This window comes from Lissotriton helveticus, chromosome 8, assembly GCF_964261635.1.
Source record: "Lissotriton helveticus chromosome 8, aLisHel1.1, whole genome shotgun sequence".
NCBI lineage: Eukaryota > Metazoa > Chordata > Amphibia > Caudata > Salamandridae > Lissotriton > Lissotriton helveticus.
In genome coordinates this window covers 429,686,409-429,711,341 of record NC_136069.1, presented here as the reverse complement: position 1 = coordinate 429,711,341, position 24,933 = coordinate 429,686,409, and the positions used below count along the sequence as shown (strand labels likewise).

The 24,933-nt window shown below is 41.4% G+C and overlaps 1 protein-coding gene across 6 annotated transcripts in view; it reads left to right on the top strand.

Annotated features, from left to right (window-relative positions):
- Positions 1 to 24,933, top strand: part of ENOX1 (ecto-NOX disulfide-thiol exchanger 1) — a 2,394,477-nt gene that overhangs the window by 1,333,331 nt on the left and 1,036,213 nt on the right. For 3 of the 6 annotated variants that reach the window (XM_078657297.1, XM_078657296.1, XM_078657299.1), the window contains one exon: positions 2,386 to 2,452. The gene's annotated coding sequence lies outside the window, so the exon portion shown is untranslated. Of the gene's footprint in view, positions 1 to 2,385; positions 2,457 to 24,933 lie in introns of all 6 variants that reach the window. The other 3 variants (XM_078657294.1, XM_078657295.1, XM_078657298.1) reach the window with 1 other exon arrangement.

Here is a 24,933-nt window from a genome sequence, read left to right as displayed (position 1 = left end):
TCTGTGTGCGTTATGTACAAATGCTTTACACATTGCCTCTGAGATAAGCCTGACTGCTCGTGCCAAGCTACAAAGGGGGTGAGCAGGCGTTATCTTGGGTGTGTAAATCCCTTATCCTGACTAGAAGGAAGGGTTCCTAGTTGGACAGGGTGCATACCACTACCAACTAGAGACCCCATTTCTAACAACCTACATGCAATCTTTTGATAACTATTTGTTCCTTTCATGAATGAAGTATAGGCAACGACAGTGTTGGTCAAATATCTCTTCATGGTCTAGCATAACATCCTTGTGATCACTTGTATTCTTTGTAACTAGAATGCATCCAGATCAACTGACTATACATTCTGTCTCAATTTACCCCATTTGAGTCTATTCCCATCTCATACATCTCATACTTGTGGCACATTATGGTGTATCAAAAAGAAATCATGCTAACTTTCAACATGCATTAAGACTTCCATATTCCCAAAACACTCATTACTTCCAAACTAGTCATAATATAATATATGTGGCTCTAGTGCCCACCCTAAAGGTTGGTTGCGGTAGAATATCTGACCTCATTATTCTGTCACTCTGTATCATCCCAAGTGTTATCATGATAGTATATGTATATGATATTTCTATTGTGCAAACCTCAGCTAAAATTAGTGAAGCAATAAACGTGGTCAAAGGCAAGCATAAAGTCGACGAGTAATAGAAGAAGAAGTTGGGCTTTCGCCAGTTAATGCATTTTGACATAGGTGATGCCCCCTGGTTACACTCCTGGGCATTAATTAATAAATAGTCATAGCACTTATGTTTGACATTATATAACTAGTCGGTTGTACTTAAATTTTTTTATTCAATCAATTGTAGTTATAAAAGACTTTATTTGATAAATATACATAAATTGTTTAATACTATTCTTACTCTATTTTTTATGATTGTATGATTGTATAAGAAACTGTATATTATGACTGTTGCTTTTATGATTTTATCTTGTTTTAAAATCGAATAAAGCTTACTACTACTACTACTAATGAAACAGTGATGGAGAATGTTCCACTGATCCCCCTCACATGCAATTTGCTGGCTATAGTACTTGTGATTTATGCTAACATTGAAATCCCGAACAATGAAATTCCCTAGTGTCTCTGTGGCCTGTTATCCCTCAGCCTTGTTTATGTTATGCAGTACATATAAGTGGTAACTGTAATGCCCATAGGAAGGTGGTCTACATGGGTAGTCATGCTCTAAATAGGCGGTTCAGCACCTCCTTTTGTGGGCCTACGTTAGGTGTTATTGATGCAAAAACACATAGAACATTGTGGTGCCATCTTAAGATTCACAGTACTGTGGGAATCCTTTTCTGTCACCCGGATGTTAGCATTCCGTTCTGCTACCTAACTAATCAGTTTACCTGAGAGCCTACCCCATCACCCACCTAGGGCTTTCTTTGGTTCCCTTTTTTTGCTACAGTAAGGAACTGAATCCATGGCTATATTCATGGGCAATGTGCAAAGTTTCTTGGAGGCAGATGGTGGTAAATGTGTTCATACTTTTTTGTCTCTCACAATACGTTTTTGGAGACAGATGTACAATAGTCCAAATTAAATATTTTTTTATTAGTACCATCAACATTGTATCTGTTCCATCGTTTCCTTATCTGGGTATACGTTTTGATTATCATTGCACATAAAATCAACTTGGCAACAGCCGCGGCCCGTGGAGGGAGTTCCGGTGGGGCAGACAGGCGGGGTGGGGGGTGGTATACAACGGAATATGGATGATTGCAGGTAAGTAAACAATTAAATTAAATAAATGAACTTCATCTCGCGCCCTGCATCGTAAAATACGATGCAGGGCGTGCTACGAAATTCATTCTATTAATTACGTTTTTTTTTATGATGATGAATAGTCCAGTATGGAATAGTACACTACCTATCAGGAAGTTGAGGCAATTGCTCATTGTGGTCTTTTTAAAAGAGATACATCATTTTCATGCATCTGTTATTTTCTTGCCCAATTAATTTATGGGTTTCATTTTAGCAGTTTGTTTGATTCATTACTGAATTTGAGATGTATTACTAAAAATGTAGGTTTGTAATCATTTATGCAACAATATCCCCTGACGAGCGGCTGGTTCATTAATCGCCAAGTAAATTGTACCATGGAGTAAAGTCACTGATTTAGATGTTAAAGCACTGTATGCATGGTTACTTTGATGTGTTCGTTTGCAAGAAATGATGTACAGCGATTAACATGTGATACATATAAATCAGCTGAGAGTGGATATATTGATGGAGCACAAAATGATATGATTTAGATAATAAACACAAGTACTCATTTACTGATACATCTAAACTTATAATTAAACTTTACACAGTTATCTTTTTCTTACAGAAGTCACAGAGTTGGGTGATGCACTACACATGTATGGCATATTGAACAAGAGCAACAACATTTTGAAGTAGGTAAGTATTTAAATACTTGCATTATCCCCCATGTCAGCCCCTATGTACTTTAACAACAATCCAAGGATTGTGTAATTTGCAGGACATGTAAATGCATAATTGTAATTTAGTAGTTCTCATGAACTGCAAGACTAACATTGTAACATAGGCACAAGTCTTACTGAGAGATTTATGCCTATTTTGTTACTACCATTAACACTATGACGATGAGAGTGATGAAGCATCTGAACATCAATCGCACAGGATATGCAACTTGCTTTATACTTTTATGATATGCATAAAAGTAGGATGTATGAAGTTTGGTTCATCTTTAATATCCCAAAGCATGAAAGATGTCAGGCCAATTGTGAACCGAAAATCATAAAACTCGTCCATACAAAAATAACTGGTGGTCTCAACAAAGAAGTAGGTCTACATATCTTACTTTCAAATCTTTGTAGAATTCATACTGTCATTGTCACCAGCTATTAGAAAGAAGGGAGATGTTGCTAACTGGAGTACTTCGCCATCATTTTGCACCTCTTATGTACAGATATCCCCATGCATTTGTGCAAAGTCACTGCCATATTAACCGAATGTATAATTAGTGGTAATATGAACAAACGTGAAAAAATGCAAAATTAAAGAATGTATAGCAGATAATCTCTATGTCATATTTAACTGATCCAATGTGTTGTTGTCATTTTATTATGTTCACTGCCACGCAGGCTTCCTTATGTCCTCTATATTTGTCTTCATAAGCCCACTGTGAAGTGTGATTTGTTACTCTGTTAAACAGATTTCTTAACAGCTTCCAGTTACATTCTGATATTTGTTTTCTGTAATTATATTTATGTATGATATATGCAATATTGAGAGTAGAGTTTCAACCGAAATGATTTCATAAAATATTCTTATGAATCTGTTTTGTTACACTTTAATGACGTTTTAGACATTAGTCTTGAAAGAATAGATACTGATGTATTTTAGAGTTTGCATGTAATGACTTTGCACACCAATCATTTATTTGTCTCTGGTTCATTTTTTCATTTGTTGCTATAAAATTCAGTTGGCCTTTCTTTGATGCATTGAACAATTATCCATCCTCTGTTGATTTTATTATAGTTTCCTTTCAGTGGGTTCATGCAATTCCGATCATCATTTTCATTTCATTCCTATTGTCCTATTCTGTTGTTTGACCCATCAATTAAACCTTCTTTGTGTGAATTATTATTACCCTTCACTGGGTTTACATTTATTACATTTAAAATGCTATGTTTCATCTCGTGGTCATATTGGTTTGCTATATTTATTCACTCCAAAACATTGTTTGTCATCACTACAAAAGAAACTTCCTTATGTTATTTATTCAAGACAGACATAACGGTATCATTAAAATTAAGTTTCCAATTGAATGATCTAGTAAGAGTCCAGTTGCATGTTGTCTCCTCTGTCATTTTTTCCACATGATCAAATTCTGCAATTTAGTCTGCAGTTTAGTCTGTTTTCTATTGTTTTATGTTAAAAAATCTGTATTTTAGAGATCATGTGATGCTGCTGCTATAACTAAATTTACACGGACCTGCCAGAATATATGCAATCTACTTTCATGTTTTCTTTGACAAATTTCCAACAATTTTCCATTATTATATTCATATATCTGTATGTTCTGGCCTTTGCCTTCCAAAAACTGCACTTGAACAATCATTTTATCAACTATATTGCCTAATTATTCTTTTGTTGTTTGCCTTTTTCAGCTTTTCCAAAGGTGGCATTTTACTTTTCAATCCTTTTATAGGCTTAATTCTTTTGTATGTCATAGTTAAATAATGTTCCATCTCCCCCAATTAAATGCACATGTTCCCACAATGTTTTAAACATTTCTTTTGATGCCTTTTGGAATATTGCTTTCAATCTGGTTTATGCTCTTTCCTTCACTTTACATTTTTTTCTTCCTCGTCCATTTTAGTTTTAAAACTTCTGATTTAATTTCTTTCTTTTGGCTCTTTCTATGTCTGTTATTTGAAAATATCCCAAATATGTGTATTTTCAGTCTTTAAATCTATGTTTCCTCACTGTGCTTGGTGAAATCAGTTTCTCTGGAACAGCTTCTCTTCAGGTGGAGAAATTTCCTATAAAAGGTTCTACCCAATAATTATTTCTGTTAAATCTTTCCATATAAACCAAGTTTTCTTTTAAGAGGAGATGCTTTCACTGTTGTTGTTCCCATTTCAGAATCCAAAAATCATATTTTCTGCTGATATGATGGGTGGATCTGAGGTTATAGCTTATCTTACTCAATTGTGCATAATAGTCTTAGAATTCTTCCAAGTGTCATCCACTTCTTCTTGTTTGTCAGCCATGTAAATGCTAAACAATAAGGGTAATAAATGGCCGACCCTTATGTCCACTTATTGCCTCATTTTCTCATTTTCTCATTCAGTTGCCTTCCTAGCCATACTCATAACAGCACACATATGTTATCACATAGTGAAATTATTTGAGAAAGCAGTTCTGGATCAGCCTTTATGCAGGTAACTTTTTCTGTAACATGCCACAATACACTCTGTTGAATGCTCCACAGGACGATGAAGCAGCAACATGCATGATTCAGGCAGTGCATCATAGAGCACTGTAATATAAAATACAAGATGACTTTTGTGTCGGTACAAGTGGTCTATTTCAAAAATCCAGTGTGGCTCATTCAAAGAATACTTATATTATTTTCATTTCTCTGAATTAGAAATGCCAAATTTGGTGAATGTTTTACTGTGAGACTCCATAATAATATTCATCCTGTTGTTTCCGGATCTATTCTATCACCTGTTTCTGTACCTGCAACGAGTATCCAAACTTTGTGACCTCTTATGGAAGCACACTTAATTCTAAATATCAGTACAAAGATCTCTACCCACGATGTTTAAAGGAATTACAAAGCTTTATGCCTCTTCTATGTATACTGTGTGTACATAATGATTTATGGCTACTACTTTGTTCAATAAGAAATGTAGGCTCTTATTTCAACACTGGTGGATGGAGGTTGGTCCTGCATCTGCTAAAGTTTTGCCTCCTACCTTCAATCAAATGGTGGAATCACCACCATCAGGCCTCAGACTCGGCTTATCAGACATATATCATGTTAGAAATGAGTGACAGTACTCATAGTCCAATTTATTTCAACAAGGCCTCAACTGGAAGAAGGATGGTGATGCGGCACACCAACTCTAAGCTGGAAGAAGTTGCCCCACAGCCCACTTCAAGAGGCTCACAGTATTGCTGAGGAATTCCTCTACCAGCTGCACCTGTGTGGCCGACCATGGAATCCCTGAGTCTTGGAGAAAGGAAAACAGTTACCATTATGCTCGTATTCTGAGGTGCCTCATTTGTCTTTAGAATGACCTTCCCTTCCATGCTCAAACACCTCAGACAAAAGGTCTTTTCTGGGGGTTACCTCCCTTTTAATGCATATCAGCCAGCCATGTTTCACTACCACGCGAACAGGAACCATCAGGGTGATGGTAGCACAGATATTCTTATGTGACACTTCCCTGCCATTCCCCCTGATGAGGAGATACCCTTTCATCTGGGAGAAATATAACTTTATTGGTTTGGCGAGGTGTAAAGAGAGATTAAGCTTGATGGAGTCAATGCCTCTACCCAAGTCTAAATAGACTCACTCAAATATTACAACTGCCCTTTCTTACATTTCCCAATATTGAGATTTTGTTGTAAAGAGTGTGATGTGGTCTGCACAGGTAAGCAAACATCTGTCCTCTGCTTCTGGTAAACCCATTTACCACAACGATATTTCTTAGCACAAACAAAACCCTTGGATCCAAAATTGATGCAAAGATGCATTTTGCACTAAAAATATCATTAAATACAACAGAACATTAATAGCAAACACGAGCAGCTGCATGCCCTCACTAAATGTGCTCTTGCGGTAAGATTTTGCTGTGTAAAGTGATCCTCCCGCCATCTATAGTAGTTTGGGCTATATGAAATAAATAAATAATTCAAAAGACATCCAATGTTGATTGCTGATACTAATGTTCACCATGTATGTGATGTCAAAATAGTATGTGCTGCTGCTGCTGTTCCTCTTTTGTTGTTAAATATTTGCAGTTTTGTCTAATCTACATTAAGAAACCTTTATGGGGAGAATTGTTCAGCCATATATGTAGGGTAGGACTTTAGGCTAAATGATGGTTGACTTTTTATAGTTGTACTCTTCAAGGCTCGTACAAGGTAATGCCATTTTCAGATTTCAGAGAAAAGGAAGCTTGAAACACCTGGCTGGGGAGGTGGGGAGTTAGTTTAGCTGTGGGCACAGATGCATTAAGTTTTGCAGCAAACCAGTAAATAGATACTGCCTACTCTGAAAATTTAATAATTATTTGAAAATATTTGATATATTGATATTTTATATATATTTGCAAATTTACAAAGCTATTGCTTTGATTTTGATTACAAGTGCTACCAGCACAGAGGTGTAGGATGCTGTCCTCAGAAACTACTGCCTGAACTCAAGAGCCTCCTTGCAATTCGCAAAGAATTAAAGCACTGAGTTTAGCAGAAATGGTGACACATTAGGGCAACTGCAGGCAATAGTCTCATTGTAGCACCACAAATATGAGGTCAACAGATTGTAACATTTGGCCCCTAAAAAGATATTGTTGCAATGGGAAAGAGAATGCCAGAGCAATGAAATTGTTCTTTTGCCTGGGTCTCTGAAAATCGATTGACTGGACTGGTTTATCAATCAGATGCAGTTTAAAATCAGGTACGTGGCCAGATGTCTTCTGTATATTGGAGGACTCTATGCTTAGATTAGCACAGCCTCCTTGTCAGGTAAAGAACTTGTGTATCCTGCACATAACTAGGGGTGGGAAAAACTCACATAATGTTGTGTAGTGTAATCTTGCAGAATTACCTAGGAATTCCATAAGATTACACTTGAATTGTGCAAGACGAGTAATTCTGCTGTTAGTACTATTTCCTAGCACCATAGTGCCCCTTTGAGTCCAAAATGGATGTGGTGATGCATTCTGCTCTAAGAAATACCACGAAATACAACAGAACATGAATAGCGAGCACGAGCAACCACTTGCGCTTGCTAAATGGACTCTTGGGCTAAGATTTTCCACCAATTTACTGCCGCCATTTAGCGATATTTTCTTTGAACAAAATGGAACGTTGCATCCAAAATCGACATGAGGATGCATTTTGTGGTAAGAAGCAGCATTTAATGCAAGAGAACCGGAATGGCAAGAGGGAGCACGCGCTCACGTATGCTAAATATGCTCCTCTGGTAGGAACTGTTTTCCAAAATTGCTCTTAATTACCTGAACAAGGGTAATCATGTAATTATTGCTGATTCTGTATCAAAGAGTAACATGGAATTGCCAAAATTATTCCGATAACTCCGGCGTAGTCAAAATTCTACTCAGGCCTGGCAGACCCTGGTGAGATTTCTTCCTTTTTTGCCATTTTCCCATAGCTCTTCCACTCAGCAGACAGCACATGCAGCCTGCTTATTGGGCAGCTGAAACATCTGGTGCGGCTGAATGTGGCATCTGATCAAAAAGGAAAATACTGTATTGTTGTGTCAGCGACAGCATTTAAAAAGAATTTCGGTTTTAGAAAATACACATTGCCTAAATGAAATACCTAAAAGCGTTTGAAAATATTTTTCTTCTGTTTCCTTAAATCTGCCTCAATTGAAATGTAATTGCAAATGAAAGAAATGTATTGTTACATAGTAATAGGAAATATTTGGTGTGCGAATCATTCAATTTAGTACATTCAGAAAACTCATTAGCATATGAATATATATGTATATATTTAGTTTTACAGAGCAGACTAATTAGAATATGTAAGGCAAGAACGGTGTCAGTCAGGAAAAATGTTGGTCTGTTTTAAGTAAAATTGCAAATAGTTTTGACCATGTACTAGTCTATGAAGTGGTTCAATTTTCCACTACTACTACTACTACTAAGAACCCGTTCTTAAAACTGGGTGATGAATGTTGAAGGGTGTGTAGTATGTGCAGTAACAAAAATAGGAATAGGAAATAGAAAACTAACATAAAGCTATTGAGAAGAGATAGGGTATTTAGCATCACATATTTGAAATGACTCAGAATCTTCCTTTGGAAACCATCCTTCGGATGGCGACTAACATTTGATGAGTGGGGCAAAAAACCTGTGCTGAAGACATGACCTATGGTCACCTGAAGGGTGACCTATTCGTAGGACACCCCCGCGCCGCACGGCCACCAGCTGTCGCGTGTGCCCCCCGCCTGCTGCTGCTCTGAGCCTTCCCTCCCTCTGGCCACGCCCCCCGCCGCCGCTTGTTGTTGTCCCGTTTTTCTGCCATTAGGGTGTTTAATGTAAAAATTGTACTGTATTTTGTATTTTGTATTTAATTCCTTGTTTTCCTTCTGCTTGTATTGTTGCCCCCCCTGTGCTGCTTTCCCCTGCGCCCACCCGCCCCGCTCCCCGCTTCCCGCCGACGGGAGTGTGGACATGCCCCCTTCCTTCTGTGCCCTCCCCGCTCCCGCCTCCCAGCTGCTCCTCCCTCCCTGCACTTCGCCATAAATGGCGACCGTGCGCACGCGCAGCGTTGACGCACAGCAGGCGCGCCGATTGTGCGCCAAAGGCGCGCCAAAGGTAAGCCCGTCTGCGCCCGTCCGCGCCTGGCCCGCACCCAGCGCCCGGACCCCTTGCCCCCGCAGACACCAGCCCACCCGCCGGACCTACGACGCCACCGAACTCTACGCACTCAACGCCGGTCGAATCCCGGTCTGCTATCAAGCCACCCCGAGACGCACCCACGGACCCTTCTGCTGCCACTCCTGCAAGTTCGCCTGCATCCGGACCTGCACTACACCAGCACGACCAAGCCGAACACCAGCAGCAACCACCTCAAGTGCATCCTGCTCAACACCCGCTCCATCCACAGACACGCCGTCGAGCTCTGGAACCTGCTCGACACCACAGCCCCAGACGTCGCCTTCCTCACGGAAACCTGGATGAACGCCTCCTCATCGCCCGACATCGCCATCGCCATCCCGGACAGCTACAAGATCATCCGGAGGGACAGCGTCAACCAGACAGGAGGAGGCATCGCCATCATCCATAGGAACACCATCCGCATCACGACCAACACCGACGACACCCTTGCACCCGCCGAACACCTGCACTTCCAGCTCCACGTCAACCCCAAGACCACCCTCAGAGGCACCCTCATCTACAGACCCCCGGGACCACGCACACAATTCAGCGAAGACATCGCCGACTTCATCAGCCCGCACGCCCTCCTCTCCACCGACTACATCCTCCTCGGGGACCTCAACTTCCACCTGGAAAACAACAACGACCGCAACACCACCACCCTGCTGGACAACCTCGCCAACCTCGGTCTCAAACAGCTGGTGTCCACCCCCACCCACTACGCCGGACACACACTCGACCCCGTGTTCTCATCCAGCAAGGACATCACCTTCAGCCACGCCACCGGACTCCACTGGACGGACCACAGCTGCGTCCACTTCAGCTTCAGAAGGACCACGATCCACCACCACCAGCAACAGGTTGCACGCAGAAACTGGAACAAGATTACAGCCGACCAGCTCGCGACTTCCCTGAGCATGAACCCTGCCACCAGCGCAACGAACCCAAGCAAGGCGGCCACCAACCTCGCGAAGTGGATCAGCAATTGCGCAGACGACCTCGCCCCTCTGAAGACACCACCTAGCAGACCCAGCAGCAAGAAAGCACCATGGTTCACCGACGAACTCAAGTGCTCCAAGAAGAACTGCCGAGCACTCGAGAAAGCCTGGCGCAGAGACCCAACACCGAACAACATGACTGCCCTCAAGCTCGCCACCCGAAAACACCACCAACTGATCCACGCCACCAAGAAAACTGCATTCAAGAAACGACTGGACAACAACGCACACAACAGCAAGGAACTCTTCAACATCGTCAAAGAGCTCTCCAACCCAAACGCCGGAAACAACGACATCACTCCTTCGCAAGACCTCTGCAACTCCCTCGCCTCCTACTTCCACAACAAGATCGCGGACATACACAACAGCTTCAGCACTCAACCGACGTACGCCACGACTGAACCACCGCCCCCCACCACCACCCTCCGCGCCTGGACCCCGATCAGCACCGAAGACACCATCCGCACAATGAACTCCATCCACTCCGGATCTCCGACCGACCCCTGCCCTCACCACGTCTTCAACAAGGCCGACACTGTCATCGCACCCCACCTGCGGGACATCATCAACACCTCCTTCAACACCGCTACCTTCCCGGAGAGCTGGAAGCACGCCGAACTCAGCGCTCTACTTAAGAAGCCATCAGCAGACCCCACCGACCTCAAGAACTACCGCCCCATCTCGCTGCTCCCGTTTCCTGCAAAAGTCATCGAGAAGACCGTCAACAAACAGCTGGCCGCCTTCCCCGAGACGAACGGATCCCTCGACCTCTCGCAGTCTGGCTTCCCGGCCAACCACAGCACCGAGACCGCCCTGATCGCAGCCACCGACGACATCCGAGCCCTGCTCGACAACGGAGAAACAGCGGCCCTCATCCTCCTAGACCTCTCCGCGGACTTCGACACTGTCTGCCACCGTACCCTAGTGCAGCGCCTCAGCAACGTCGGAATACAGGAGAAGGCACTGGAATGGATCATCTAGTTCCTCGCCGGAAGGACACAGAGAGTCCGCCTCCCCCCGTTCAGATCAGAAGCCACCGAAGTCATCTGCGGCGTTCCCCAAGGCTCCTCGCTCAGCCCAACCCTCTTCAATGTCTACATGAGCCCCCTCGCAGCCATCGCACGCCAACACAACCTAAACATCATCTCCTACGCCGACGACACCCAGCTGATCCTCTCCCTCACCAACGACCCCGCCACCGCCAGAGCCAACCTACTCGAAGGGATGACAGACGTAGCCAAGTGGATGACGAACAGCCGCCTGAAACTGAACTCGGACAAGATGGAAGTCCTCATCCTGGGATCTTCACCCTCCGCCTGGGACAACTCCTGGTGGCCCCCCGCCCTGGGCAGCGCACCCATACCAACAGACCAAGCATGCAACCTGGGCTTCATCCTGGACTCCTCCCTCTCCATGACCAGACAAGTCAACGCCGTCTCCTCGTCATGCTTCAACATCCTGCGCATGCTACGTAAGATCTTCCGGTGGATCCCCACCGAGACCAGGAAGACGGTCACCCAGGCCCTCGTCACCAGCCGTCTGGATTACGGCAACTCACTCTACGCCGGAACCACCGCCAAACTCCAGAAGAGACTCCAGCGGATTCAGAACGCCTCAGCACGACTCATCCTGGACATCCCCCGTCGCAGCCACATCTCCGGACACCTGAGAGATCTGCACTGGCTCCCGGTCAACAAGAGAATCACCTTCCGGCTCCTCACCCACGCACACAAAGCCCTACACAACCAAGGCCCAGGATACCTCAACAGCCGCCTCAACTTCTACGCTCCCACACGCCAGCTTCGATCAACCGGCCACGCCCTCGCCGACGTCCCCCGCATCCGAAGAGCCACCACAGGAGGAAGGTCCTTCTCCTACCTGGCCGCCAAGACTTGGAACTCCCTCCCGACCCACCTCCGCCTGACCCAGGACCACCTTGCCTTCAGGAAGCAGCTCAAGACCTGGCTGTTCGAGCAGTAGCGGACCCCCCTCCCCTAGCGCCTTGAGACCCCCCCGGGTGAGTAGTGCACTATATAAATGCTTGATTGATTGATTGATGGTCAGACTGGGACAGAAACTAGGCCAAAGTAATATCTACACGATTCATTGGCTTAACAATTTATAACTTTGACCAGAAAATGTCCTTTCAAGGCTTGCAAGATACTCTAAATGCCCCTTCACCCACTCTGACTTGCCCCACTTTCCCCTTTCTTTGTTTTTTTTTCACAGCTTTTATTTGTGTAGTGCTCAGTTGCTATGTAGCTAGGCGCATGCTTTATTCGTATGCTGCTAACACAGATAAATAATCTCATGCAAAGTCCCGAGAGTCTAGCGCTATCTGGAATCATAGGCTGCAGGCTGACAGTAATAAAATCAGTTGCTGACAAAGAGCACTCCTGTTTGGACTCGGGCCTGATTACGAATTTGGCGGTTCGGCTCCAGGCAAGGGCAGACCAACCGTCCTAATTACAATAGAGCGGTCAGGCGACCGCCTCCACCGCGCCCCCACAAGTAAGGCGGCCCATGGACTGCCAGACTCCCAATTAGGCCCTCAGTTGTCATTTGGCATCACAACGTTCTGTGTTGTAGTTTTTTATGTCACATGCTTATCTTTTCATAACTTTTAATGACTGACCCTTCTAGCACTTCTCTGCCAGGACAAACGGTACTCATGCGGAGCTCAGGCCCCATCTATCTTTTTATCTATTCCATAGTATCACGGAGCTCAACTTTCTGGAGCTGATCAAGAGTACTCCTCCAGGGGCACAGAACAAAGCAACACAACGTGGGAGCCAAACCCCAATAATCACCCGAACTGCAAAATGTTATCACCCCAATCATTACCAAAATATTTGAGTGTCTCTAGTTGAACTAGCGGTTAGAGACTACACTCAGGAAAACGCAATTTAGCGGAACGCAATTTCGGGTTAAATAGAATAAAAAATATTGGGATCGTAAAGGACTGAGTTCTAGTTCAGAGAGAGAGCAAAAAGTGAATTTATTGCAGAATAGTCAAATGTGGGACAGCGAAACATGCATACATTGACATGAAGGCCCAATTGCAGAAGTTCAGATAAATGCAAAACCATAAACCGCAATAATCCCAAATTAGGCAGAATCTAAGCCAAATTCTAAGTATCAAACTGACAATATCTCAGTAGCAGGTTTACGGGCAAAAGAGGAGCATCGCCTGTTTTGGAAAATAGTAAAAGAAATCCCCAATAAGAATAATAAGAAAAAATAAGTGAAAGGCAGAAACCCAAAGGTTTGACAGACAAATCATACAAGTCATTATTAGATGCTGCAAATTCAGCATGGTATGATGATTGTTAGGGCTGCATTGGCAAATCAAAAGCAACAATATAATTTTCTAAATCTTAAGTACTAACCCATTACTTAAGGTAAAAGAAATCTTCTGCTTCTTCCTCATCAACTGCACTCCGGAGATGTATAACACAAATGAAACATATCTTAACAATGGCTCATAGAAGTGGCACGAGTACACTAACACTTCCTGCGGCAGTCCTTGAAAATGAGACTTTGAACACATGATGAAAGCTTTATTCACAATACACACTGTCTAACAATGTTGTTTATTTCTACTACATTGACGCCATTCACTCAATGTCTGCTGAAACAAGAGACATGATTTTTTTCAGCAGGATACTAATTGGGAGGGGGGATGAGAAGAACATTAGGAACTGCATTCATTTAAAAAAAATAATGGCGTATCACACGAAAATGTGGCCTAACTATTCAAAACATTATTTACAATTCCAATTGACAGAGGAAATTCATTCCAAGTGCAACATTATTAGTTCGTCGGGCATAAACAACAACAAACCCATACATGGTGAGGGAAGATGGCGGCCGGCTGAAGACGCTGGTCGTGAGCTCCGTTAAAGCCTCCAGGTGAGACGCTGCATATATGTTTCCCATTCACCAAATCTTTAACACAAGAAAAACACAATTGAATCAAGTGCGTCTCTGAGCTCTATATGGGCTCGTAGACCTCCAGAACAGAACAGACGGAAGATAAAATAAACAATAGTCTGTGCAGAGCTATTTACGTCATCCGCCACCCATTACCCGCTTCCTAGGTACCTGCATTTCGAGGAGCGTTTCGAGGAGTGCAGCTGAAGGCGGAGAGACGCGTGCGTGCGTGTGAGAGCTCGTAGCTCTCTCGAAGGGTTTCCAGGGTCGGGTGCGAGCGATACTACATGACAGGCTGGACTGCAACTTTGGAGCGGCAGAACCCGGTCCCGGTTCAGGCAGCCCCGGCAGCCCCGGCAGCCGATCCCTCAAGCGGTCTCTGGGAGAGGGCTCAGGAAGCGGCCAGGGAGGGTAGGAGGAAACTCCTAAAGATCTATTTCTTCTTCCGGGGCAAGAGCGGAGGAGGCAGCGGCAGCGAACTCAATCACACTGCTCAGGAGACAGGAGCCGGAACAGAGCATAGAGTGGGAGCAATACGAGGGGGCAAACAAGTACCTTCTTGTGTAGGGCACAGGAAGAGTTGGACGAGTTGGACACCTATCATTTCTGAAATTCTTAGCCAAAGGTCTGTGTCTGATGAGAAGTGTGATAAAAGATATTGTGATAGTGACAGCAAAACAAAGGTAAAAAGGTTAACAAAACCCTGCTGGATGAATGAAAAGAAAAATGGAAGTTCCTGTTCTACTGAAGTAGTAGAAAAAGAAGGGTGCAGTTGCACCGACACATGGTGTAACACGGAATTCGAAAAAGCTGAAGTAGCTGAGCTAGAAGATCAAGAAAAAACAGACCTACTAGTAAAAAGCACTGAAAATATCCACAATAATTACACGGTTCTAACACTGGGAGAAAGTAAAAGTAAAAGTAATAAAAACAGAAAAGAAAAAGACCCCTCCAACTTCAATTACTTCACAAGATCTAAATCAAGGAAGGAACAAGGAGTTGGATCTTTTCTCCCTGTGCGAGAGGGACCAGAAGAGGGGGTAAGAAAATCAGCATATTGCCTCAGGAATCAAAGCTTAAGCAAACAGAGTCTACTACAGCCGATAAAGAAAAAGTGCATGACCCCTAGAAGCACAAAAAAATCTGTGAAAAATCCCCCACGTTTAGAGGAACTGACGGAGAGCATAAAAAGCAGAGGAACAAGGAAATCCAAAGATAAGAAAATAAAGATTACTCCTTCATTAAGGTCATACTTTAAAATACAACAAGTGGTACAAGTAAGAGGGGGAAAACACGGTGGGATAAGTAACACGACTGACTTAGCAAACACAAGACATATAAAAGGTACATCGGACACTTTGGATTCACCTCCTGTACAACTTTTGGATATAACGGCAAGAAATCAGAGCACTAGTCACATCTATGAAAAGGAAGTAGAAGAAACTGCGGATTTGGAGATACTAACAAGAGGAAAAATGCAGTCGGCGTCTTTTCCAGACCCATTTATAAGTGAGACTTCTCTAGTGACACAACCTTTATTACTAACACTGTCATCTCAGTCAGGTCCCTTAACCCAAGTAAGCACAAGCACCACACCACAAAGTGAACTCATAAACGATCAAGAGTCTCAAGAGACCCCCGAAGATTAGCCTGAGCCTGAGCAAGAATATACAGACAAAGGTGAGACAGGAAATTTTCTAGAGCTATGCTTGGACAAAATGATGGAAAAAATAATGGGGGAAATGAGAGAAAGATTTGCAATCTCTGAAACAAACCAGAACAAAATACAAGAAGCAGTAGAAAGTTTGGACCAGAAAATAAATGATTTAGGAGTCAGAGTCACAGCAATAGAGAGCGAGTTGGGCTCCCTAAGCAAAAGAGTGGACATAACACAAAGAGAGATAAGACAATTAAAGGATAACGATAAAATGGTCAAGGAGAAACTAGAGTCTTTGGAGAACCAAGGAAGAAGAAATAATATCCGCGTTTTGAATGTCCCCGAGAATTTAGAGGGAACAGATATCAAGGCCTATGTAATATCTTTACTAGAAGAATTCCTTCCCTGGACAAAAGACTGTGATTTAGCGGAAGACATCCAACGAGTCCATAGAGACCCTTTCAGGAAGAGTAAAGAAAAGAAAACCCCGAGGAAAATCTTGGTAAATTTTAGAACATATTCTTTGAAAGAAAAAATATTGAGTGAGGGTCTAAAAACTGGGATTTTCAACAAAATGAATTGGTCATTCCGCATCAGATCAGATATTTGTAAAACCACGCAAGACAGGCAATGGGAGCTGGGGCAATATATGCAGGAGTTAAAAACTCTCGGAGCCAGTGTACAATTAAAATTCCCCGCCTCCCTTAGAATAATGTGGCGAAACAAAATGCACAACCTAAGGGATCCAAAAGAGGTAGAAAACCTCATTCAGTCAATAAAAGACCAAATCGAAAATGACAAACTAAATAAGCAATAAGCTAGTAAACTAGCGAAAGAAGAGCTGAAGGAACAAAACTTGATATACTATAAACAAGAATGAATTAACTAAAAAGTTCCCAGAGACAAAGAATACTGAAAACAGAACATACATTGGGAAAATCATACATTTAAACTAAAAGAAGAAACTACCTGGAGAAACGGAGCACGAAACCGGGTGAAATAACACCTGAAAAAAGAAAAAGGGAGGCTTCCCCGGGGAGGGAACCCAAAGTAACTCACAAAATGCAAGATTGTAAATACACACGGGTGGGGAGCAAAATAGGGAAAAACAAAAAAAAATCCTCAAAATTGGAATATAAAAAGACTGGCAAGGGAGTTAAGGACTGCCTCAAAAGAAACAACAAGTTAAAATGGCAAAGGAGAGATCAATAAAAATTCTAACTTGGAATGTTAACGGGCTTAGAACTCCTTCAAGGAGAAGAAGAATCATGGAATACCTGAAAGAAATAGAAAGTGAAATTATTATCCTTCAAGAAACTCATTTAACAAATGTAGAATGGTTTCAATTAGCAAAAAACCTAAACTGGATTGGAGCAAGCGTACATACAACTCAAGAGTGCAACACAAAGGGGGTAGTAATTATCATAAAGAAATCTCTCAACGCTAAAATAGAAGTCGACAAAGTGGACTGCAAAGGCAGATGGGCAATCGCCAAAGTCAGAATTGAAGAGCACACTCTCACAATTGTGGGATACTATGGGCCCAATAGGGACGATGCTGAGCCGCTCAAAAAACTATACTCTGAACTTTTAACATATCCAGCCCCAATTATTATGGGAGGAGATTTCAATCTCATAGAAGATCCTAAAATAGACAGAATACCACCAACAAGACAATGGAACTTACCGAAGTTGAGGGAATGGCTAGGGATCTACAAAAAAGATTTATTGTTAGAAGACATGTGGAAATCCAAAGGTATAAAGAATTATCCATATACCTTCCACAACAAAAAATTAGGACACAAATCAAGAATAGACTTCTTTCTATTGAACAAAAATTTGCGAGATAAGGTTAAAAATATTGAACACTTACCTGCACACCTATCGGACCACTTGGCAGTCCAGCTAAGTATAACACTACCGCAACCTCATATGCCCAGCAGGTGGACTGTGGATCGCACAACCCTTAGGGACGACCGATGTGTGGAGGAACTTATAACAACTACCCGACAATATTTTCAAGAAAATGTAGCTAGTACATCAAAAAGAATGATATGGGATGCTTACAAAGCGGTAATAAGAGGAAAACTGCTCAGCCTGGGTGCTTATAAACACAAAACAAAAAAACAGGATATTAAAAAGATGGAAATGGAAATTAAAGACGATGAATTACACTTAGAATGTGATATACCGCAAGAGCAAAAGGAAAAATTGGAAGAAAGGCTCCGTAACTCTAAAGAGAATCTGACAATCTATCTAGAGAATATAGTCAAAGAGAAATGGGAGAACAGCAAATTAGCAAATCATGAGTATGGTGAAGGATGTGGAAAGCTTTTAGCCTGGAAAATGAAAACAGATCAGTCCAGAAATAATATACTAGATATCTACAACCAAGATCAATCAATCATCTTCTCAGATGATGTCTTAATAAGGAAGGAATTCTCTAATTTTTTTACTTCCATATATAAGGAAGACACAAACCCAACGGATGAAGAAATTAAGAATTATCTTGAAAATATCCAACTCCCGAGTCTAACAGAGGAAGAAGCGAAATTTGTGAATTCCGAAATAACACCGGAAGAAGTAAGGAACGCTATAGGTCATCTAAAGACAGGAAAAGCTGCAGGTCCAGATGCGTTACCTAATGAATTTTATATCGCATTAAAAGAAACACTAATTGAACACCTAACTGAAGTGATGAATAAGATATACCTGGAACATGAAATGATCCCAGACTCATGGAACGACGCGACGATAAGCATACTACTAAAACCAGGCAAAAATCCAAAGAATTGCGCATCATACAGACCAATATCGCTCCTTAACTGCGATTATAAGCTTTTTATGACCATAATAGCGAAAAGGGTATCTAAAGTTATGGCCAAACTAATTGATACGGACCAAAAGGGCTTTATAAAGGGCAGACAGATTCAGGAAATCACACATGAATTAATAGCAACAATCGATATAGCTGTATATGAAAAGCTCCCTCTCACAATCATTACATATGACGCTGCTAAAGCCTTCGACCGCGTTAATTGGGCTTTTTTAAATAAAATCATAGAGAAAAGTAAGCTTGGAATTAACTTTATTCATATGGTAAGTGAAGTATATTCGAGACCAAGAGCGAAGGTAGCAGTTAACGGTAATCTAACAGAGAATATCGAGATCCAGAGAGGCACACAACAAGGATGTCCCTTGTCCCCACTGCTTTTTAATTTATATATTGAACCCTTGGCATGCTCTATCAGAAATCAAACTAATATCACACCTTTTAGTTACTCAAATTGGACAAGGAAAGTAGCGCTATACGCAGATGACCTAATGGTGTTCACGGACAATTATAATTTTTCTAATTTAGCGATTGATGAGGAAATGAACAAATTCGGCAAAGTTTCAGGGTATCTGTTAAATTTTGACAAAACTGAGGTAATGAGTTGGAACTCACAATTAAATTCACCTCTCTTGAAGGATAAAATGAAATACTTAGGAATTACCATAACACAAGACCTTGGAAAACTAGCAGAAATAAATCTAAACCTAGTCACGAATGAAATGAGAAAGCTCCTTAAAATCTGGTCAGGCCTGCCACTAAGCTTTTTAGGCAAATCTAATATAATCAAAATGTCAATAATTCCAAAATTCACTTATCTATTTAATAACATTCCACTAGAATTTAAAAAGGAAGCCCTGAAAAAAATACAAGGAGAAATATCTAGCTTTATTTGGTCATCAAAGAGTACAAGAATCTCATGGAATAAACTTAGGAGAAAGAAGGAACAAGGGGGTATAGCAAGCCCGGATATATACGAATATTACAGATCCTTCCAATTTAAAAACGTCAGAGTTCTTTTAAAGGCACATCAAGCATATCCAATATACTTGCAACACCTAACAAATGGTGAAGATTATTTCCTCTTCAAGTTTGGTCATCCAAAATTCTTTAAAAAAGTTAAACTAAAGGTTTTGAATAATGCCGTTAAGATTTGGAATCAAATAAGATCTGTCACAAAGATTCCATACTACAGCAGTATGGCTCCAATATGGGACTCCCCAGGCACCCCGGACTGCTTAAAGGACTCTTTATCAAACCCACTTAGACAAGCTGGAATTGAAAAATGGGGACAACTTCTGTCTGGAAACTCTTTAATCTCATGGGATCATTTGCAAACAATTACAGATCAGAAAATCTCAAAGTTTAAGTACTATCAACTGAGCAGCTGGGCAAGTACTATTCCGAAGGGAGCCTCAGATCCGGAGAACCTAGAATCAGAGATGATGAATGAAACGGCATTAAAAAAAGAAGTATCAAAATGGTATTGGGCACTAATTGAATTGGAAAAAGAAGATCTTACAATTGTTGAAAAAATATGGAAGAAAGACTTACACAATGAACACTCAGACCTTTATCAAATCTGGAAAAAGTCAATAGAAAAATGTTGGTTATGTGTAAAGGCCGCCCCATTAAAAAGGAACCACCTTTTCTCTATACATAGAGCGTACTGGACTCCCAAGAAATTATCAAAATTTAAAGGATCCACAGTAAAATCATGCAGCAAGTGCGGAGAGCAAAGAGTGGATGACGTGCATATGTTTGGTGGGTGCCCTTCGCTGACACAGTATTGGCAAGAAATCGGCAAGACTCTAACTGCAATACTGGCAACACCGATAACTGTAAGTAGTATTTTAATTATTTTTGGGATACACTGTACCACTCACCCAAATCAGATAAAGTTTGATAAGCATCAAGAAAACTTACTGTTTGTTATGATCCTTTTAGCACGTAGAGAGATATGTATCAATTGGACAAAACCAGTGCCACCAACACATGAAAGCTGGTTAAATGCTGCAATAAGAACTAGTAGTTTAGATAGAAAAGGGAAACAAACTAAAAAGATGAAACATTGGGAGATCCTGGAAAATTACATCGCTTCCAGATAATAATTTATAATCTCTCCTGGTTAGAGGTTCCTTTGCCTCTTTGTCTTTTCTTTTTCTTTTTCTTTTTTTTTCTTTTTTTCTGATTCCAATGATTAAGCGGACAATAATTCCTGGCATGACTTGAAGTCTGTCAAACATCCAAAGGGCCAGAGATCTCCCGATACGAAGGAATTATTGAGTAAAATGGAGGTGTGCGGAGAAAATCGGATCAGATCAAGAAAGAGACATACCCCTTGTACCCCTCGATAGAAGATCAGGGGCAGTCTTTGTGAATCATCTTGTTCGGATACTGTTGGTCTCCCAAACGCCTTTCTATTTGCATAACCCGCAATATGAGGATAAAAAAAAAAAAAAAAAAAAAAAAAACATTATTACTTCGTCAGTTATGACTGCATGCATCATAAAAAAACACCCCTTGTCAAAAGTATTTTTTTCACAATATTTTGCACATTTTGCATATTTTAAAAACGCAACAACAGTTTTGTGACCCATATGCCTTGATCCAGTGGATTTCCTCCAGTCATTAGGCTGCTGTGGGCTGCATTGGCTTTTGCAGGAAAGGTAGGAAAATGTTCAGGCACCCAAGGGAGCTGACTTTCTCTAGCAAGAGCATCAGAAGGAGAGTGGGAGGAATTGGCTTCCTCCAGGTTTCCTTTCTATGGGCCATTTGCTGTGAGCATTGCATGTCGATATGACATAAGAGTGGAGAAGAATATGGCAGAGGGAACCAATACCAATCCATCCCTTCCCCAATCCCATACAAACTAAACTCTATGCATACAGGTCAATCAGTAAAAGGGAGGTGGGTCTATCTTAGAACATCCCCTTTCCAAGACACTATTTGAAGCATGAAAGAGCAGAATGCAGCAATGAGAGCTAGCTATCCAGAGTGGTGTGTCAAGGCTGCCTTTTCTCTGCCACAGACAAGCACTGACTTTCCACCATGGATGCGGGGGCTCGAACAGTGTAGTTGGTGTGCATGCAGGAGAATTAAAGGTGCAGAGTGGTGTCGGTATTGCTGCTTTCTTGTTTTACCAGGGCAACAACTGTACTACTGTATAGAGAAACTTAGACACTGCTCAGTATGCCAACTGATATATGAGGCAGCATCGTAGGACCTCCACTTCTGTCTGTTTTGGGCAAGTTTCTCTGCTGTGCCCCAGCTGTGATCTTACATTTGCATTTCTGTTTCTACAGTTTGCCTCCATGTGTTTTTTTGTCCTGCCTCTATTCCGTTTGCCTTCTATGATCCAGTGGAGAGCTATTCTTATAATGGATTCTTGTTCTCTTCTGATGGTTTTTCCTACCCATCTCCATCTTTTTCTCATAATGATGATGTCCATGCTCTCTTGTTTGAATCTATTGAGCAGTTCCTGGTTGGAGATTGATTGAGACCAGAAAAGATTCTTTGCACTTTACTGGTGTGGCAGGCGAACATTTTCTTGATATTGCTCTTTCTTATTCACCAGCATTCTGAACTATACAATTGTGAGCATGTTGTTGGTACTGTATTGAGATGACCTCCACACATTGTTCAGCATTGAAAGCATGTCTCGCCTTGGTCAGTCTGCTTTTGATGTCCCTGTCTACCCCTCCATCATGTCTGATAGTACTGCCTAGGAAAGTGAATTCTTCAGTCTTGGCTCGGTCCTCTCCATCCAACTTTACTGCTGAGGGATTTGGGATGGTGAGGGGCTTGACTTCTGATTTCTTTGTGTTGACATACAAACAGACTTCATTTAGTATCTATTCAAGTTTCGATCATTGATAAAAAAACTCGGGAGCTGCTTCTATTGTGTATTTGACATACAGACAGAGCCTGAATAAATAGGAGTCTGACATTAGGAAGGGCATTAAGCAATATCTTGGGACCCTAACAGCTGTGGAATAACAGGTAAAATAGAACATAAATATCCATTCCTGTGATCCATGGTGTTTTACTATCTTACAATACCTTTCTTAGAATTAGAATATGGTTTATTGAAAGGGTGAGATAAGTGTAGTTGACCATAGAAACAGTTCGTAAAACCTATTAGTCTGATTATCAAAGGACCAAGATATATGTGTGGAAGTATCAAAGAACATGCTAGGTGTTTCCTAGCATTAGTATTCGAACGCAGGTGTCCTCTGATTTCACCTCCATGTGAGTGGACTGGTGCTTGTGGGCTATTAAGAAGCTTTCTGCTGGCGTGAAGGTAGAACTCTTTTGTTGTGGTTCTTGGTTTCTCGCCAAACCAAGGATCGGCCTGGTAGATTCTCCCAGGATTGGAGACAAACTCCCTGGCAAACCTAAGCCCTATTGGACCATGTGGCTGTCAGATGGAAGGCATTCAGCCATCAGTGTTACTAAAAGGATTGAAATGCCCCCGCCTCACCCCGATAGTACAAATTCTCAAGCCAAGCTTCAAGATTATTTCTTATCTTCCCCCTCACCAGCTGTCCTTGTAAAATGACTAGCCAAATATGTGCTGTGCTTCACTAAATCATTTACGTTAAGGTCCACCAATTGTCCAGCAAAAAATGAAGTACATCACTGCCTCCTTAGGATGACATTAAATATTACTGAGTAGAATGTCTGTTTTGAAAGAGGCACTGAGCTATTTCAATCATTTGAAAATCATATTTTTATTACTGTATTGTGGATTTTTGGTGTTTGGTCTTGTTTGTTTTAGATAAAGATTACTTATTTTTCTGAACTGGTGTGGTGTCCATTTGTAGTGTTTTCACTGTATTACTGGGTGTATTCACAAATGCTTTACACACTACCTCTGAGATAAGACTGTCTGCTCATGCCAAGCTACCAAGGGGATGAGCAGGGGTTATTTTAGGAGTGTATCTCCCTTACCCTGACTAGGAAGAAGGGTCTCTACTTGGACAAAGATACCTACCTCTGCCAACTAGAGACCCCATTTCTAACAATCTCCATTAACTGTGTCCCCTCCTGGGGTGTTACTAGTATCACAAGTGTTGAACAGGGAGTAAATGACGTATTTTGTGTTTACTGAATATTGAGAAAGAGTTGTTAAATTATATCCAGGTATTTTCTGGAGACAACTAAGCAAGAGTACAATACGTTACAGTGAAAGCTCAAAAACAGATTCTTTTGTGTGCAAAATTGCATTTTTTTATAGCTGCTTGTTTGTCCATAAGTTACTTAAATTGCATATAAGTGGCATTGAAAAGGAAAAAGAGCAAGACTTGTCAATAGTAAGTGAGCTGGGAATTTCTATATTAATGCTTACAGATAATGCAGTCCTCCTGGGAAAGTGTGGGAATGTTCTTCAAAAAAGGAATTGAGACAGAAGCTGTCATGTGTGTTTTACTTCATTTTCCCTGTTCTCTATATAAAACCTGATGCATAAATATTTTGCGATATAGTATTCTTAGGTGCATTGCGTTTAAGTTAATATGCTTTTCATCATCATATACTGTGATAATTTTGCATATACTTTTATTTATAGTAAATGTATAGAGCGTTGGAACATTTTATTTAGATTTGTAAACTATATGGACTAGTTAGCATTTTATATATGGAAACATCTGTCTGACACTTAGTTATTTCACATTATATCCAGGGTGCTTCTTAAGGCCTTTAATTAAAAAATTGACAATGACACTGACATCGTGAAAAGTGAATATTGTGCATATAACTACAATCTTGTAGTGAGAACTGATTATTTAATGCCTATGATCCAGAGACGTTCCTCAGAAACTTGCCAACGTTTTATTTCGATTTTACCCTTAACGTGCAGTAAATCGAGTAAAACCCCTTGGAATGGGAAATTACCATACGAGACTGATTTTAACAGTTGTAAAACCACATGGAATTCCCGATTACAGGGGATTTTAATCCAAACATTTACCACCTGCTCTGAACAGATTGGAAAAAATATATACATGGACCTGTGGGTGGGGTTAGGGTTTGAAGAAGCTGGGAGTATCATCTAGATTTTAATCCCAGGTCAGGTCGGCTGAACCTTTTTCCCTGTCTTAAAAGCGTGGAGGGAAGATCTTCGTTATCATTCTATTAACCACATTGCAATCCAAATTTAACATAAACTCGAAGTACCACTGACTACGAAGTGAAATTTTAAGAATTTATTACATAGCCAAAAATAATTGGATGTACAAACATTTCAGCAAAAGATTCAGGAAATAGACTGGAGCTAATACATACATGATCCTACGCAGGAGTCTCAGACGACTCAAGATGAAAATCAAAATCAATTCAAGGAT